A 16,890-nucleotide genomic window follows, 5' to 3' on the forward strand; every position below is an offset into this window, starting at 1 on the left:
ATACACAGATGCCAGAACCCCGCCCACATTCCAATGCAGGGCACTTTCTACCGCAAATAAACAAAATGAAGCCCACACAGTGGCCTAAACTATGCATCACTGCGGAATAAACCACGCCGCACACCATCCCACCAGAATTTATATGCTATTTAAACCAGCGTTTAGAGACTTTAGCTCACATCATAAGGGAGTTTAGTCCCTGACCATGTGTTTAGTATGTACAAGGCAAAGAATCTCCTATTATATCTGCATCGGGGGTGGTGTGTTCCTTCATGGCAGAGTGCTTGCTTAGCAGGTGTAAGGTCCTAGATCCTTAGTAATACACACACACACACACACACACACACACACACACTATTACCATAAAATTTACACTAATAGAAAATGGAGCGATATTGGATAAGAAAACAACAAATATTTGGGTTAAGATTTTATTTTCCAGATTCAGATCCTTGAAAATCTCTCCTTCCCAAGGTTTTAGTGGTAAAACAACACTGGCAGGTGAGGTGCTCTGGTCCTTCTTCTCTTGCTGATGTAGGGCTCACTGTATTTTGATTGCTATATTAATATTATGTTAATAATATTTGCAAATGGCATTTATATATTTTATATCCATATATCTCTATATGTCCAAACTTATGTCTATCTGTATATCTATTATCTATCTATGATCTATCTATCTATATACCTTTCTATCTATCTATGTATCTTAAGGGTATCTGAAAAGCAGCTTGGTACTCTGTAGCTAGGGTCAGATCACCAGCAAAAGTCTTAGTAACCACTATTTCTATGCCTAGGAAAGTCCCGAACTTTGAGGAAATTTTCTTTCCCAGACCACTACCCAGTGGCTTGCCTGTAAGGCTCCTCGCGAGGCAGAACTTCAAGGCATGCACAGACATGCTTAGAGGGCTGGGACCTTTTTGTCAGAGTCTGATAAAGTCCATTTTCTTTCATCTTCTGTGTATAAACTCAGGAAAGCTTGAGTTCTAACTGTCGCAGGTTCGAAACCTCCTTTACTCGGCTGAAGGCGTTTTCCATCCGGAGGCATGCAGTTTCAGGTCCACCATCTCCACCAAGTCACCCCAGTCTTTACCTAAAACACATTCTATTTGACATTACACCTACCGAGGGACAAGTCTCTTGGGCGATTGGCATTCTTATGGCTGGCGCACATGAAAGATTCTACAGCAGAAGAATTGCACTGAATTTTAACAGAGAGATATTTGTGTGTGTGTGTGGGGGGGGGGGGGTAACCTACAGGCATTCCAGACATGGAATTTGGCTAAGATATTCATTGTTGCAATAGGACCACAGGATGTATTTTTATAAAGTAACTATGTCTGACCCACATTTGAAAGATGAATACTTAGTTTCCACCAAATTCCCACCGAGTAAGAGGTTAGGTAACCACAGCCAGCCTGCTCAAGACCCCCCTGTGGTCTGGCTGCTCTAAGCTGAGCACGGTGGTTTAAACACCTATCACCAGACCAAGTACTCCCCGTGTAGGCTCAAAGGGAGCCAGGGACAAGGTCCTACCAGGTCTTCCTAAGCTTGTGCCTATGTAGTGTTGTTCAGTCTAGTTTGAACTGATTCTTGAGATAGGAATGGTATAAGTACTAACTGAGTATCATACACACTAGGCCCTATAAACCAGGTGATGTGCCCAGAGGCATAATACATATCCAGGTTTAAATGACCCATGAATCTCATGAAAATCACATTTTGTTTTTGCAAAATATTTTATATTGTGGACCTTCTAGAAGTGGGCCTATCTTCACACTTCACTGGGTATCAAGTACTTTCTGTTTGCCTACAATGTATTATTCATCATCAAAAAAGCTACAGAGAGATAAAGAGATGGATCAGTAATTAAGAGCTCTTGCCAATATTGCGGAGGATCCAGGTTCAGCTCCCAGCACACATATGTAGGCTCAAGGCAATGACTAACTCAAGTTCTTGGGAAACACACACACACACACACACACACACACACAGAGAGAGAGAGAGAGAGAGAGAGAGAGACAGACAGACAGACAGAGACAGAGAGAGAAGATACTCATGCACATTAAAACAAAACCAAATACAACCAAACAACATGGAAGACTGGAAAAATAGCTCAGTGGCTTAGAGCATGGATCCAGGTTTGTTGCTATTGCAGAGGATACAGGTTTGGTTCCCAGTATCTACAAGTTGACTGATGGCCATCCACAACTCAAGTTCCAGGGAATCCTATGCCTTGTTATGACATCCTCAGGCACCAGACACACACATGATACAGGAATACATACATACACACAGGCAAAATACCCATGCATATTAAAAAAAATAAATCTTTAAAAAAATTTTAAAGTGAAGAACTACAAAATTCCTGTTACTCTCAGGTCCAAGCATCTTGGCTTCTAAAAAGCTGAAATGAATTGATATTTTCCACCAAGGAACTGTTTTTACTTGATGAAAACTCATATATAGGGTTTAAAATGTTAAAAGTCAAGCTTTAATCTAAAACAAAGCAAGGGCTGCTTTTTGCTGCTTCAGCAGGAGAAAAGAGGTACAAACAGGGAAGGCACACATTTTAGAGTCACAACTGTGTCTTGCCCTACTACGGAACTGTGCTGGCTAGTTTGATGTCAACTTGACTCAAGCTAGAGTCATCCAGGGGGAGGGAACCTTGATCAAGAAAATGGCTCCAGAAGATTGGGCTGTAGGCAGACAAGCCTGAAGGGCGTTTTCTTAATCAGTGCTCAGTGGGGAAGCCCAGCCCCTTGTGAGCAGGGAAACCTCTGGGCTGGTGGGCCTAGGCTCTATAAGAAACAAAGCTGAACAGGCCACGAGGAGCAAGCCAGTACGCAGCACCCCTCCACGGCTTCTGCATCAACTCCTGCCTCCAGGTTTCTGTCCTAATTGAGTTCCTATCCTGACTTCCTTCAGTGATGTGGAAGCTTACGCCAAATAAATCCTTTCCTCTCCAACTTGCTTTGGTCCTGGTATTTTATTGCAGCAGTAGTAACCCTAACCGAGACATTCCTTCACCATATAGTTTATGTTTATGATTGATTTCTAAACTTAGCAAATGAAGTCTAGCTGTGTCTCTGAAGATGTCTCAATGAATTGATATTGACTTCACCCTAAGCAAACTAAAAATATTTGCATGGATTTTGTATTTTAAATCTGGCATGCCCTTGTATTTGACAGACAAATGGGAACTCAAGGGGTCAACACATGCTGAGTTGAGGATGCAGAGAGTCTCCTCTCATCAATGCTGCAACTCATTTGTAATTTCCACAACCTATAAGCAATACTTCTTAAACTCTAACGGAGGAAAAGAGTGCCGCTTAAAAGAGACACCAGATAGAATTTTTTCCCCTTAAGTTAAAGGAGGAAAAATTACAACATTTAGAGAGAGGGTAAGGGAAAAGAAGAGAAGTTTCTTTTAGAGGCATAGCTAAAAGGAGCAAAATCACTAAAAAATATTTTGGTATCTGCCAAAACAGCATGGTTCTTCCTGAGTGAAGGAGAGATCTGATTTAAAGAAGTCTAAAAGTCACTAGGCTAAGCGGAAGGAGCTTCAGGGGTAGCTAAAGGTGATGTATCATATGGGTCTTAATATTCAGAAGGACAGGTCTCTGGTCTGCGGAGTTACCCAGGCTCACCTTCATTTAGCTTAAACTTTATAGGCAGGTCAGGTAGGTAGCTCAGGAGGCTGGTAACCGAAAATGAGCTAAAATTAAAAACAAAACAAAACAAAAAAAACAAGTAGAAAATACAGACCCAGAAGATTCTCAGGACTATTCCAGTATCATCATAATTCGTTTTTAAAAATCATTAAAACACCAACAGCATGGGAAAAGTTTCAGTCTGTATACTATACAAAGTTAGGTGAAATGGTGACCTGGAAAAATGTAAAGTAGCGCAGTGGTTGGTTTTGAACTTCACCATGTAACGGACACTGGAATGAGTGACAAAGACCTACTCTGTCCAAAATCCCCCACTTTATTTTAAGCTTGGAAAATGGTTAGTCATATCTATACTAAACACTTCCTGTCCACGGGCAGGCTAATGGCAACCGACTGCCAACTTCAGAAGCTGCCTACATTCAGTCAATTGAGTCATTCATGAACTTAAAAAAAAAAAAAAAAGCACCATAGACTTAAAAAAAAAATCTGGCTGACTAAAACTATGAAGGATATACAATGCAAAACAGGAATAGACCATTTCACAAAATAGGGAGAGATGGTCCACACACAAAAAAAGGAAAGTCATAGACAATTCTATACTAAGAAAGCAAGTGCTGGTAGGTTCTATGATACTCTACTAAATATAATAGTTCTCTCCTTCCATCTGTCCTGGTTACCATTAACTGTGAGCATGGCACAGTCTAGAATCACCTGAGAAGGGTCTAAATCAAGCAATGATCTTTATCAGGTTGGTCTGTGGACATGTCTGCGAGAGACTGTCTTGATTGTCTTAATTGATGGTTGAAGACCCAAGCCACTGTGGGTGGCTCCATCCCTAGGCAGGTGGTCCTGGGTTGTATAAAAGGATGAGCTAAACTTTAGCCTATGAGTGAGCCAGAAGGCAGGCAAGCAAGCAAACAGCATTCCTTTGTGGTTTCTGCTGCAGGCTCCTACTTGAGTTCCTGCCCTGACTTCCCTAGATGGATTGTGACCTGGAAGTGTAAGCCACATAAATCCTTCCCTCCACAAAGCTGTTTTTGGTAAGTGTTTTACCAAAGCAGCTGAAAGGAAACTCTAACACCTTCCTCTACCATTAACTAATCCAGCCGACATTCCACATCTCCATGGACAAAATGCCAAAGACTGTAAAAGGCTCAACGAAGAAAACAGCAACAACAAAGACATCTAATCAATCTGTTGTCAACCCTTTATCTTTTCATTCGGTTCCAGCTTGTTTTAAACAAGAACAAGAGCTAAGAGCTAAAAACCAATCAGGAATGTACATGATAGTGACCACTCTACTGATTGCAATTTTGTATTAAGAACTCATCTTTGGGAAAGAGAATGGAAAACAATTAAGGATTGCAAGGGTGACCCTTTCCCCTGGCAACCTTGAGAACTGTGTCAGGACTCAGCTCTACTGCCTCTCCCAGTAGCAATTATAATATACCTGATTAACCCTCCGATGTGTCGAAACAAGCCAGCTGCAGCTCTATTGCTGAGAGACACGAGGAACGCCTCCCCGCCCCCACGGCCAGACGCTCCCATGAAACGATCCCATAGCATGCTGGGATATGAGGCCAGAAGAGGAATGCGAAATAATCACTCTTACATGGACTTCTAGAATTATCAGCTTGAAAAAGAAGTCAGAACTAAGGCTGAGTGACCAAACAACGTAAGCCAGTTCTATCCGTGAGAAACCCTCAACCTCAAGTTCTTCCCAGTTCACATCTGACTCGTGGATGAGGGCAGCCCCCAGAATCAGATGTGTAGCTCCCATGGCAAGGGACTTTGGTTTTAAATCCATCCAACAGTCCCTTAATGCTGGCCCTGTCCAAACAGATGGCCCAGAACAGCGGGCAGATCTGAAATGATTCCCACAGGCTGGCTCTATTGCTTTGCTAATTGATCATTTGCCATTTGCTAGTTTTCGGAGAGAATGAATCACTTTTATAATCCAGTAAGGAAGTTACTAGACACTCTAGCCAACTCAACACAGCCCTGGCTGGCTTTTGACTGGCCCAGGTCAGCATGCTGTAAGAGTACCAATGTTACTACCTTCTTTACCTCACACAGATCCAGCTCGAGAAATTTACTTTTTTAAATGATCTTTTAATGGCACCATTCCTTTGACTCCAAGTTGGCATAGTGCATTGGCAAAGAGCACCCATCCCGTTTCCTGCTAAACCAACCAAAATAAGCAAACTGCCCAAACTTCCCCAGGTCACCATCGTTTCTTGCCTGGTAAATACCACAGCTCACTTTGGGGGTTTTCAGTTACATTTTGTCCAGTTCACATTATTCCCACACTCCTCCCTTCCTCTCCTTCAACACGCCCACCCATTCTTACTCGCCCCTCCCACCACTCTCCCTCCTCTTGCTCCCCCCCCGCCCCCCCCCCCCCAGTTCTCATTGTTCCCTTACTCTGGAATCTGTCAAATGCCTCCTCCCTTGACTTCCTGTTCAAGTCTGGCTTCCAGTCCTTTCTCCCCCTGCCTTTCCTAGGTGCTACCTGTGCCCCAGAATTCCACTTCTGTTGACAGCTACCCAGGAGATGACTCTTTCATTATCACCTTCTCAAGAATCTGGGCCTGGCGGCATTTGGACCTGTGATCTGAGGAGGGGTGTGTTTTCATCCTAGCTATTTCAAAACTGACTTACCCGATTTTCATTTTAACCCTGGAAAGAAAAAAAAATCATTTGCTAAGTGCCTCACTGTAAGGGGAACTGTTGGCACACTAACATTTTACTTCAACAGAAGAATTTTGGAGAAGGAAAGAAAAGGTTGCTTCTTGACTTTTCATGAAAGGTGCTGGGAGGATTCACTGTGTGAACGTGGTCAGCAGGCCTGGGCAGGGTTCTGCCTTGGGGTGCCATTGTGAGCCTCCTTATTTACTTAGCTCCTAAATGAAACTGTACATTAGCATTATCTCCCGGTTTCTTACCAGGAGCGAGCCATGTAACGTATTTCTGCTGGCCTATGACAACAGTCCTCTATCTTAATTACAGAACAAACCTGACATTTCTCAGAATGCTTCAGAGTGTCTCGAGTCCTACTGAGCATGTGCAAAATCGCAGTCCGAAGAGCTCTAGGTCAGTTGCCAAGACTAGAGCACCCTGGCAAAGGCCATCAGTGGCTTTCCACGACATACAACTTATGCCAGAAGAAAACACATGGGAAGAGAGAAAATAAAGGCACAAGGGGAGAAAGGAATAAAGGAAAATTCTTATTCTCAAGGGGGGCAAAGGTCTTCAGAGCACAAACGTCTGTCTGGTGGTATGATACAATACGAAATCAACACTATCTTCATCTCTGCCTCCTGGCCAGTGTTCCTAAAACCCTGGGAATTTCTTAAGTGACAGGAACATCCTTTCTTATATGTTCTAGGTTCACTGTTTCTGTCACAAAGGTCCTAAGTGAGAAAAGCCACTCCTATTTGTCACCACAAACTCTTACCTGTTTATACTAATGAGGCAATTCAGAGAAAAAGGACTGGTTGCCACTGAACCAACCAAGTGACAAGGGGAGGGAGAGGAGCTGGAGACTCCTTCCAGCCTCCAGTGGCTAAGGAGCAGACCCCTCGTGAAGTACTTAGCTAGTAGCCCTGGAGGCACAGAAGTGCTTAGGGTCCTGTCCCAACCCTTTCCTTGGTATCTCTTCTGTTTGGCTCTAATTGTGTGGGTTCCTTTATTATAAGCCAGACACTTTCCTGAGTGTTTGAGCTGTTGTAGCTTGTGGGAAAGCTTTTTCTGCACATTTTACATTTGTTTTTTCCCCCTTGGCTATCTTTACCTGTTTCCTCCATGCACTGGGGCGCATCAGGTGATGCCCCCGCGGCCTGCAGACCTGCTCCCCAGATTCTCCTCTGCACTGACGGCAGGGGCTGGGACGGACAGAATGACAGGAGTCTGTTGGTAATGAAGACTCGGAAAACACACGTTAGGAAATCATGGGAGCTTAGGAGGACTGGGTACTTAGAGCAGACAGTCTTCACTTGCCCATTCAATAGCAACTGAACGCCCAAGGCACATTCCAATCCCACCCTACCCCAGATGATCTCCTCTTTGGCTCCCAGGTTTACTTGAATCCAACTTCACTCAAGGCCCCAAACAGAGGCAAAGTATTCTCTCTAACATTCCTTCAGACTCACCGGCCATTCCTTCCACAGACTCCCCTCCTGGCTTCCAGAGCCCATTCTCCTTGGGATTTACTCCTCCCATTGGTGTGAGTCTATTTCTGTTTTCTAACTAATTCCACCTCTTTCTGCCCCTGCCCCCGAAAAAAAGATGGTTGCTTTCAGAAAACTAAACCCATGGGTCAGCCTTTTCTTTCCCCACACACCTCCTCGCAGAGTTCAGAGAGCAAGCAATCTCTCCACCTAACTTTGCTCCTCAATATTTATAAGGCTAATCCTTGTTTATCACTAGAGGACTCATTCCCTCTAGAGTCTATGTACGAGGCTAAGTGCCGTCTTCAAAAACATTAACATGGTGGCTGGGAACCAAATCTGATAACATAGGCCTTGAGGTGTTATTGATTCCCAGAGCAGGACAGCTCTCCACTCGGTAATGACTTACAAGGACACTACAACCCCTACAGCTGACTCTTCAACGCTGGTAAGCCATCAGAACAAGAGTCAACACTTCCTCTGTCATGGTCATTGTCTGTCAGGGGCTGTGGACTCCCAGAAGGTAGCAGGCTTGCAGGCTCCCGGGAGGTAAAGCTGTGGGATGGGCATCTGTTCCTGCAGTGGCGGGCTCGAGGTCAGGCACTGACTCCTTCCCCACCCACACACATATAGCACATTCTCCTGAAGGCTTCCCCACCCGACCAGCGCTCCTGGTCTTCTTAAATGGACATCCGTAAGGGAATGAAAACAAGTGAGTCCACTGGTTAAGGCTCTCCTTCGATGTGTTCCTTTCACACCGAAGGGTCTGGTAGGTCCTATTTGCAGAGCTAAGTATTACTTAATAGTGCCTTATCTTTTATTCTCACTGGAGAAGGTCGGATGGGAACACTTCATTTATTCAAATGTTCCATTTAGGTTTTTAAACTTCTCCAAAAGGCAGTGGGTGACATCTATACAAACAGATTACTCTCTTGTTTCAACGAGATTTCATGGCCTGAAGCCAGAGACCATGTTTGCATATGTCCTCATTTGTCAAGCGTGCCAGGGAGAGGGCAGAAGATGGCGGGCGGGTGGGCACTGTCAACCTCGGTGCCGCTCTCCAAGATGAAAAGTTTAGATAAAAAGATCTGAGAGGCGATACTGCTCCAACCCCCAACCACGGTGGGTGATTCTACACGCACTCGCAGTGAGGATTATTTTAATTACAAAACATTTTGCTAGACAGACCTCTCTTAGACCTGCACAGGGCCTCATTTTATCCTAATTCATTTGTGGTATTATTTTAGGAATGAACCGCATTATGCACCCTGCTCGTTTCACCAATTTCCAAGTTGTTGGCGTCATCTGCGGAACAGAAATGTCCACAAATAAAAGGCTGGGGCACATTTCTGACTTCTGTATCGCGTTGAGATGAAATCACCGGATCCTGAGATATCTTTCCTGGCTACGTTCTCTTCCACCCACCCACCCTTCGGCTACTTCCTGGATTACTAATAGCCAGGAGCAGGGAATTTAATCATCCATGCTCTCCTGACAGTTCACTGGTGTCATAATCCAAGAACAACAGAGGCATGGTGCGGAATCAGGCTGGTAAAAGTTCCAGAGATGTGTATGGGGAGCCTCGATTGTACCCCAGCTTTTAGAAGTCGGAGAACCAGGTAACGCAAGGCCAGTGAACAGCTCCCTGGAGAGGAAAGAACGTGCCCCATCCCGAAACAAATTTTCTACCTCTAGTCCTTGTTAGCACACTGTACTCTAAAGCGAATGACTACAGTAACAGCGGCGTCGAAGTCTGGCCTTCGGGAGAGACTGCTATGCCTGTTACATTGTGTATTACATCAAGGTCAGCAAACCAAGTATCATAGCCAACCTCATCACTACCTGGCCTTGCCATTCCCTCTGCCAAGCCAGGGCTGTAAAGAGAAGATACAAGGAGGCACCTGGCAAGGCAATGAAGGTGAACATGGGAGTGCCACATCCCATGGGTCTGAAACAGTGAGAATCAACAACATACAATGCCCAGCGTATACAGCACCACAGGGGTCCATTCCCACAGAAGAGGATTCTAGAAAGTCGCCACCATAAACCGAGCCTTCTCCTCAATAATAAATACTTGACCAGCAAAACTGTGAAACTTTCAGAAGAAAACCTTCAGGATAACGAAACAGAAAGGGGCTTCTGGGGTGAGGAAACAAAGGCAAAAGCTCAGCAAACGGCAAAGTCTTCTGTGGGGCAAAGGACACCATAAAGACATAACCTACAGAAGAGAAATTATCTGCAAACCATTCCTCTAACAAGATGCAAGGGACAGATAATTGTAACGTGCGAGGAAGTTGAGTAACTCAATGGCGAAACCTCACGTCACCCAGCTAAAACCCAGAAGACCTGTCTGAATGTGTGTTTCTCAAACAAATGACCAACGAATACATGAAAAGGTATTTGCTGAACACCTGTCATCAGGGAAGCATACCTGGAACCGGCAGTGAGAAGCCAGCACCTCAGTTACAGTGGCTGTCGCCAACGAGAAAACAAAAACAAATGTGCTGGCAGGTATTTTAATAAAAAGGAATTTTTATACACTATTGGTAGAAATACAAATCAATATAGCATTACACAAGACGGTGTGGAAGTTCCTCAGAAAAACAGAGGTACAATTACCATATGCTCCAGCAATCCTACTGACTGGGTGCTTAGCCAAAGGAAATAAAATCAGAATGCCAAAGAAATGCCTGTATGCCCGTACTTTCTAATATTCAAGATATGGGATCCACATTGTTCATTGATAAATGAATAAAGAGAATGTGGTATGAGGACAAAATGGAATACCTTTCAGTCATAAAAATAAATGGATTTCTGTTATTTGTGGCAATGTGGCTAGACCATTTTATATTCAGTGTAGTAAGCCGACACAGAAAGTCAAAGGTCACATGCTGTCACACGGTCAAGTACAAAAATACATTACACAGAAGGAATAAGTCCCAGGGGTCTACAGGCTGAAGGTGACGACAGTTAACAAGAACATCGGCTAGCTCTAGATAGCAGTCCCTGCCCTTGGATTTCTCTGCGTTTGTAGGAGGCAGCCCCCTGTGATGCTGGCTTCTACATCTCCTGTACTTGGGCTGGACAGAGGCACTGGAGAGTGACCTGGGCAGCTGCCTCCTGGCAAGAGGCAGCAGAGAGCATGAGCCAGAGCCTCTGTCTCCCCACTTCTGACTTCTCTAGGGCACAAGCTGACTCTTCCTGAACCCCAAGCTTATGTGAGGATGGACAAGGGGCGGGTTTAGACAGGGCTGGAGCGTTTACACGGGGGTTGAAGGAACACATGCTACAGTTAGTGGGTCTCTGTTCAAATCCTGGTTTTTACTTTCCTAACTTCGGGTAGAGTTATTTATACTTTGAACTGAAGCTGCTTAGCTGTCAACTGGGATGGACACAAAGGACCGCGACACAGCATGCAATAAGTACGCCCAGCACGGGCACGGAATCTAGTGTCGGAAAGGACCCCGCATAGTCTAGCTTCAGTGCCGCTTCTTCTGTATTCGAGGAAATGCACAATGCTGGCAAGCCGCTGAGACCCTGACCCCATGCTTGTTTTGCCTGCGCTATTAAGAGTACCTGAATGAAAATTTTAGGAAAATCAGAATAGGCTGATCCTCTGGATTCGGAAGGCACCATTCCTATTTCTAGAAAGAGGCGAGGCAACTTCTAAGCAATGCTCTTTCTTCAAGATTCTGTCATATCACATATGTTCATTTAAAATTAATCATTTAACAAACCACTGTTAGCTCCTTCCACATGAGATGCCCCTAGTTTGGTGGCAGGGGTTCAGGAAGGGAAAATGTATAACCTTGTTGTCAAAAAGTTCATAATAAAGTGCAGGCAAGTGGAATGAACTATTGTAATGCAGAGTGAAAACAGTACGTACTGGATAAGCATAGGATACCAGGAAACAGGCTGGGAGAGCATTCTCTGTAAAATGGGTGTACTTGGAGGCAGAACCCACTTGAGGCAGAACCAGAGCGATCACAGCCAAGGAACAGGGGCTGTTGAGAGGAATGAGGAAGTAACTGAACAGAGTACTGCTGGCCAAGTGCTGGGGTAGATTGTTGCGGTTAAGGGGATGCAAATTAGAACTTCCCATTTTGCAAGAGGTCTCCTTATCACAGTTGAAAGACTCAGACTCCCATTTCTCAGCACTGGAATCGGAAGCACCCTCTCCCCCAGCAGCAAGGGCATGGACTCTCAGCCAAGACCAATCACATGGCTAAAATCTGGGACCTTGAAGGCTAAGGATGACCAAATACTCTGTGACAGAAAACCTGAATACTCAGAGGTAGTGACGGCATTGGTGGCAATCTCACCAGATGGCTCTTGGGTTCTGACTGTGCTCCCTAATACATCCTGAAAGCCTGGGTTTCGAGCCTCTTAGTGGGTGCTGTGGATCTGATCTCAGGGTTCCCCGCAGGCTTATGTTCAAAGGCCACCAGTGGCACAACGAGAAGATGATGGAGGGTTTCAAGTGGCCAGAGGGTGCCAGGGTGAGACCGTGGCCTTTCCTTGTTCTCTGTGATTTCGTGGACACCACATTCATGGTTTTTTTCATGATAAGCTGCCAACAGCACAGAGCCAAGGCAAGAGGCCCATCAATCATGCCCTGAAACCTCTAAAACAGCAAGTCAAAATAAACCCTTCAACCAAAGAGATTTCTACCTGCAGTCCTAGCATCCACAAGCCTAGGACAGGGGGGCAGGGAATTTGAAGCCCCCAATGGGTATACATAGTTAATTTAAAGTCTACTCTAGGTTATACAGTAAAAGCCTCTTAAAACAAAAACAGTAACAAAAAAAATGTTTCCATAGAAGTTAATTACCTCAGGTATTCTTGGTGCAGTGACAGAAAGCTGTCTAAACACAGTGAATGTACAAATTATTCAAAATTTCCATCAATTATTTTGTTTACAATAACAGAAGCTACATTCCACTTTTTGCCTCTGGAATTGTAGCAATGGAGGCGATTACTGTAACAACCCGAGCACAACCGCTCAGGTGCAGGACATATCAACAAGATGTACTGCAGGAGGAACAAGGCAGGGGAAGTGGGAGGCCTTCCTTGGTGATCACGTGGAGGCAGAAGACAAAGGAAAGGAAAGAGTTGATGGGAACATGCGGGAATCCAAAGAGAGGGGTAGGACATTCAGAACTCCGAAGAGAGATCAGATTTGTGCTGGCAGAAGGGGTGTGGTCATGTGAGACTTATTGAATTGAAGGTTCCTGTTCAATGTTCAAAGCACAGGGCCTACCAGCAGCTCGGTATACAGGTGGTTCTTAGAGGAGACCAGGATGGAGGCAGAGCGCATGTGACGAAAGAGCCGGAAAAAGAAAGGGAACCAAGGGATGCTGATGCCAGAGGAACCAAGGATGATGCTGGTTCCTAGTGTTAAATACAGCTGTATTTTGGTGGTGGTGGTTTTAATTGCATTTGTTTATATGAGTGTGTGATGGGAGACGGGGAGAAGTTCTGGAGGTCAAAGAACAGCTTGTAGAGATTGGGTCTCTCCTTTCCCGTGGGAGTTCCAGGGATTGGATTTAGGTCATCCAGCTTGGGCAAGCACCTTCATTGGCTGATCCATTTTGCTTGCCTTTAAACTTATTATTATTATTATTATTATTATCATTATTATTATTATTAGCAGTTTTAAATGGTCATTTTGACAAAAGATATGACCAGAGGTTTACTGAGGATTCTGATTTGTGGAGTGATGAACCAAAAAGACAAATGAAAAAAAAAAAAGAATTTCACAAACCAAAACACAAAACCAACCAGATTTTAGTAAGACAAAGGACCAGGAAAAGAACATATAAAGGCCGGGTATGTTGGTATATATCTGCAATCCCAGCACATGGGAGGCTGAGGTAGGAGCATCACTGTGAGCTGGAGGTTTGCCTGGGTTACACAGCCAGATGATATCTTGAAATTGAAAACAATCAGAAAGGGTTTTTAAAGAAAAGTTCATTTTAAAGGACGGATAAGTAAAGCTTAAAAAACTGGACAAAGAGATGGGAATAAGCTTTATAAACAAGTCATTCATTTATTTTATGGTATTTAGCGAGCACTCCTCTCTGTAGATTCTGGAGACAGGGGCAAAGGGTGAGACCCTTTGGCTTAGGAGACTAAGCCTGGAAGGGAGGTTACCCAGTGTGGTGTGTAGCAACAGATAAAAGGACAGGAGTTCTGAGAACAGGCAACTGGGGTCCTGGTTCAGATAGGGGAGAAGTTGGTTTAGGAATGGCTTCTCCGAAGAGTTGGTCAGGAAAAGGACTCAGATAAAGAAAAGGGTGTTAGGGCAGAAAAGTGGCGAACACTAGTGCCCTAGAATGGGGAATGTGAACTCATCTAAGCGTGGAAAGGAAAGGAACCAAGAGAGACCGTGTGAAGGGCCACGATGGAAGGGTATCATTCTGGAGTATCAAAGACGTCTGCTCCAGGGCTTGGTGCGGGTGGCTGTCAGTCTGCAAGCAGGAGGTTGTCTAATGGCCACCATGTTCACTGTGAAATATCGGAACTGGTGAGGCAGGAATGACCTAGGTTAGGGGGTGAAGGGAAGTGGCTCATGTGGGCAATGAAGCAGAGAGCTGTCCTCTCTTACCAGCCAGTCCTTAATTCTCTCCCAGGTCCTCAGAAAGCGGTGATAACTTTCACATTTCCAACACCCAAACCCTGACTGATTCTCAAGGCAAAGGAGTCTTGGATTCTTCAGTGCTTATGTCTAAATCATCCTCAGTGATCTCAACTATCATTCATTTTTACTGCTTTCATAATTAAGCAACATACTCAACAGGAAGCAACTAAATGCCAAATATGTGGATATTAATTGTCTCCTCAGGAAGCCCATATCCACAGGAAACTGTTGACATCCTCTTTTCAAAGGCGTTCTCCTCCTTAATAAACTGGCTGCTTCCCGTTCACTTTATGGCTAGATATTGTAAACGCTTTCTTCTTCATAGCAAATCCTGGATTTTTTTTTTTTTTTAAATCACTTACCTACTGGCAAACAGGCAAAAAGAAAGCATTTCTTCAGGAGGTGACTATAGACGGCAGTTACTGCTGGCACAGAGCCAAGGGCACTCTAAGCTATGAGAGCTGAACAATCTCCACAGTCATATTCGTCCACTTTCATGCACATGCATGGATAAATGGGCCTCTAAGGACTTCTACTTCTGATGACATGTTTTTCAGATTTGCCCCCAGTGAAAGTACGCTAGTCTCTTACTAGGGTTCAGAATATTGAATCAGAAGGATCCATCAGTACAACAAATGGGATACAAAGCATCCACAGGCAGTTTTCTCACAATTCAAAGACTGTGAAGGGCTCCTGATGATCTCTCACTGAACAAGACAGACAAGGCTGCCACCGGGGGTCGGGGGGGTGGGAGACCCATATCCTGTACGTGAAGGGAGGTAGGGAAGACTGGGACCAGGGAGGAGAAACAGCAAGAAAAGTGAGTGGTGATAGACTAAGTGAGGGGTTGGAGACCACAAAATACCAGCCTGGTAGATACACCACACACACACACACACACACACACACACACACACACACACACTCTAACACACATCCTAGCAGAAACTTCAATGCATCAATCTGGTCACTAAAGTAATAGATCAATTTTCCTCAGACTTGGTTAAAAACAAACAAACAAACAACTTAACCTAACTGCTATCAATTTAAAATTCTAGCAGCTCAGGTTAATTTAAAAGAAACGAACATTCTGGATTTCCTCTAAAATGCACAGGGCAAAGGGTGTGTGGCAAGTAACCACTGCAGGCAAGGGCAGATGAGGAACAAGTGAAAGGCGCCCATCACACCACAGTTTCCATGTGGCTGCCTGCAAACTCACAGCCAGAGCCAGTCAAAGGAGGCAAGACTGTGGAGCTAGAGGGAGGTGTAATACAGTTGACCTGGCAGTTTTCATGCCCCCCACCCCAACTCCTTTCCTAAAAGACAGGGAATAACAGGCCTGGAAGAAAACGCTAATCGAAGTGCTATGAAATTTACAAAAAGAAGTTCTGGAATGACTTCTCAGCCCAGCCCCTATTTCCTTTTGACTACTTTTGACTTCGTGTAAATTGCACAAAACAGAAAAAGAAAACAGTCATCAGCACAAAGCTCTCTCGGTACAGAGGCCAACACAGGGAGACACCCTGCTTCAAAGCAACAATTCTCCTAGCTGTCACTTCTCGTGCTGGCCGGCCCATTTCTATTAAACCAGCCCTTTCAATTGACAGTTTCCCTCACACCACATAGGGAGGTACATGGACCACATCGAAAGCCTGCATTGCAAAATGTAGAACTTTCCTTGCTCAGTTGCTGCCTGAGGAGCTGTGGCTGACTTGACTTGGAGCAGTCTCCAAGATGCCAATTGAAAAGAACGGGGGATTTCACAACCTTGAACACCCCCACCCACTAATTTTCCCCAGCCACCTCTACTCCCACCCCCATGTACAAGTGGACTTTTGTATACATAAAGTTCCAGGAAACAAAGCACACAAACACTCACACACAAATAAACTCCCAAGCTAACACCAGCTATAATAGTGTTTTGGTTGGAGCTTTTCCAGGCCTGTCACCAGCTCTGTTAGCAGTAAATGAAACTCTTGCTTTTGCAAAGACAGAAAGGGACAACCTCTCCTATTTCAAATGGTAAAAGGGGCCCCCTCACATCTTTTGGTTCCCAGCAAAACGAACTGCAGAAGAGCTGGCAAAACAAAACAAAAAAGAACATATTCCCCAAATAAAGAGCTTTCACTTCTCTCCTCACTCAGCTTCCCCTTTTAGCCGGAAACTCAAGTCCCTTCCAATTTCTGACACCCCTTTTCAAGAAACCCGGAGTTGGGCTGTTCCTGGGAATCCAGCTTTGGGCTGTCCCCAGGCAGGCGGCCCATTCCAGGCGCTTTTTTCTTTTTGTATTAACAGTCAAAGCTCGCTTTCTCCTTTCGAGAGAAATCTGAAAAGCAGCCTTGGTGAGCAGGCTTGGCTAGGTCTGATGCTGGGTCCCTTGCCTCTTAACCGCCTGCCTAGTGGGACA

At 44.7% G+C, this 16,890-nt stretch overlaps 1 protein-coding gene across 4 annotated transcripts in view; it reads right to left on the minus strand.

The window, feature by feature from the left end:
• Tnfaip8 (TNF alpha induced protein 8) overlaps positions 1 to 16,890 on the minus strand; it is a 115,433-nt gene that overhangs the window by 22,334 nt on the left and 76,209 nt on the right. The gene's annotated exons all lie outside the window — the stretch shown is intronic.

The sequence above is a fragment of the Myodes glareolus genome, chromosome 13 (assembly GCF_982192425.1).
Source record: "Myodes glareolus chromosome 13, mMyoGla1.1, whole genome shotgun sequence".
Classification (NCBI taxonomy): Eukaryota; Metazoa; Chordata; class Mammalia; order Rodentia; family Cricetidae; genus Myodes; species Myodes glareolus.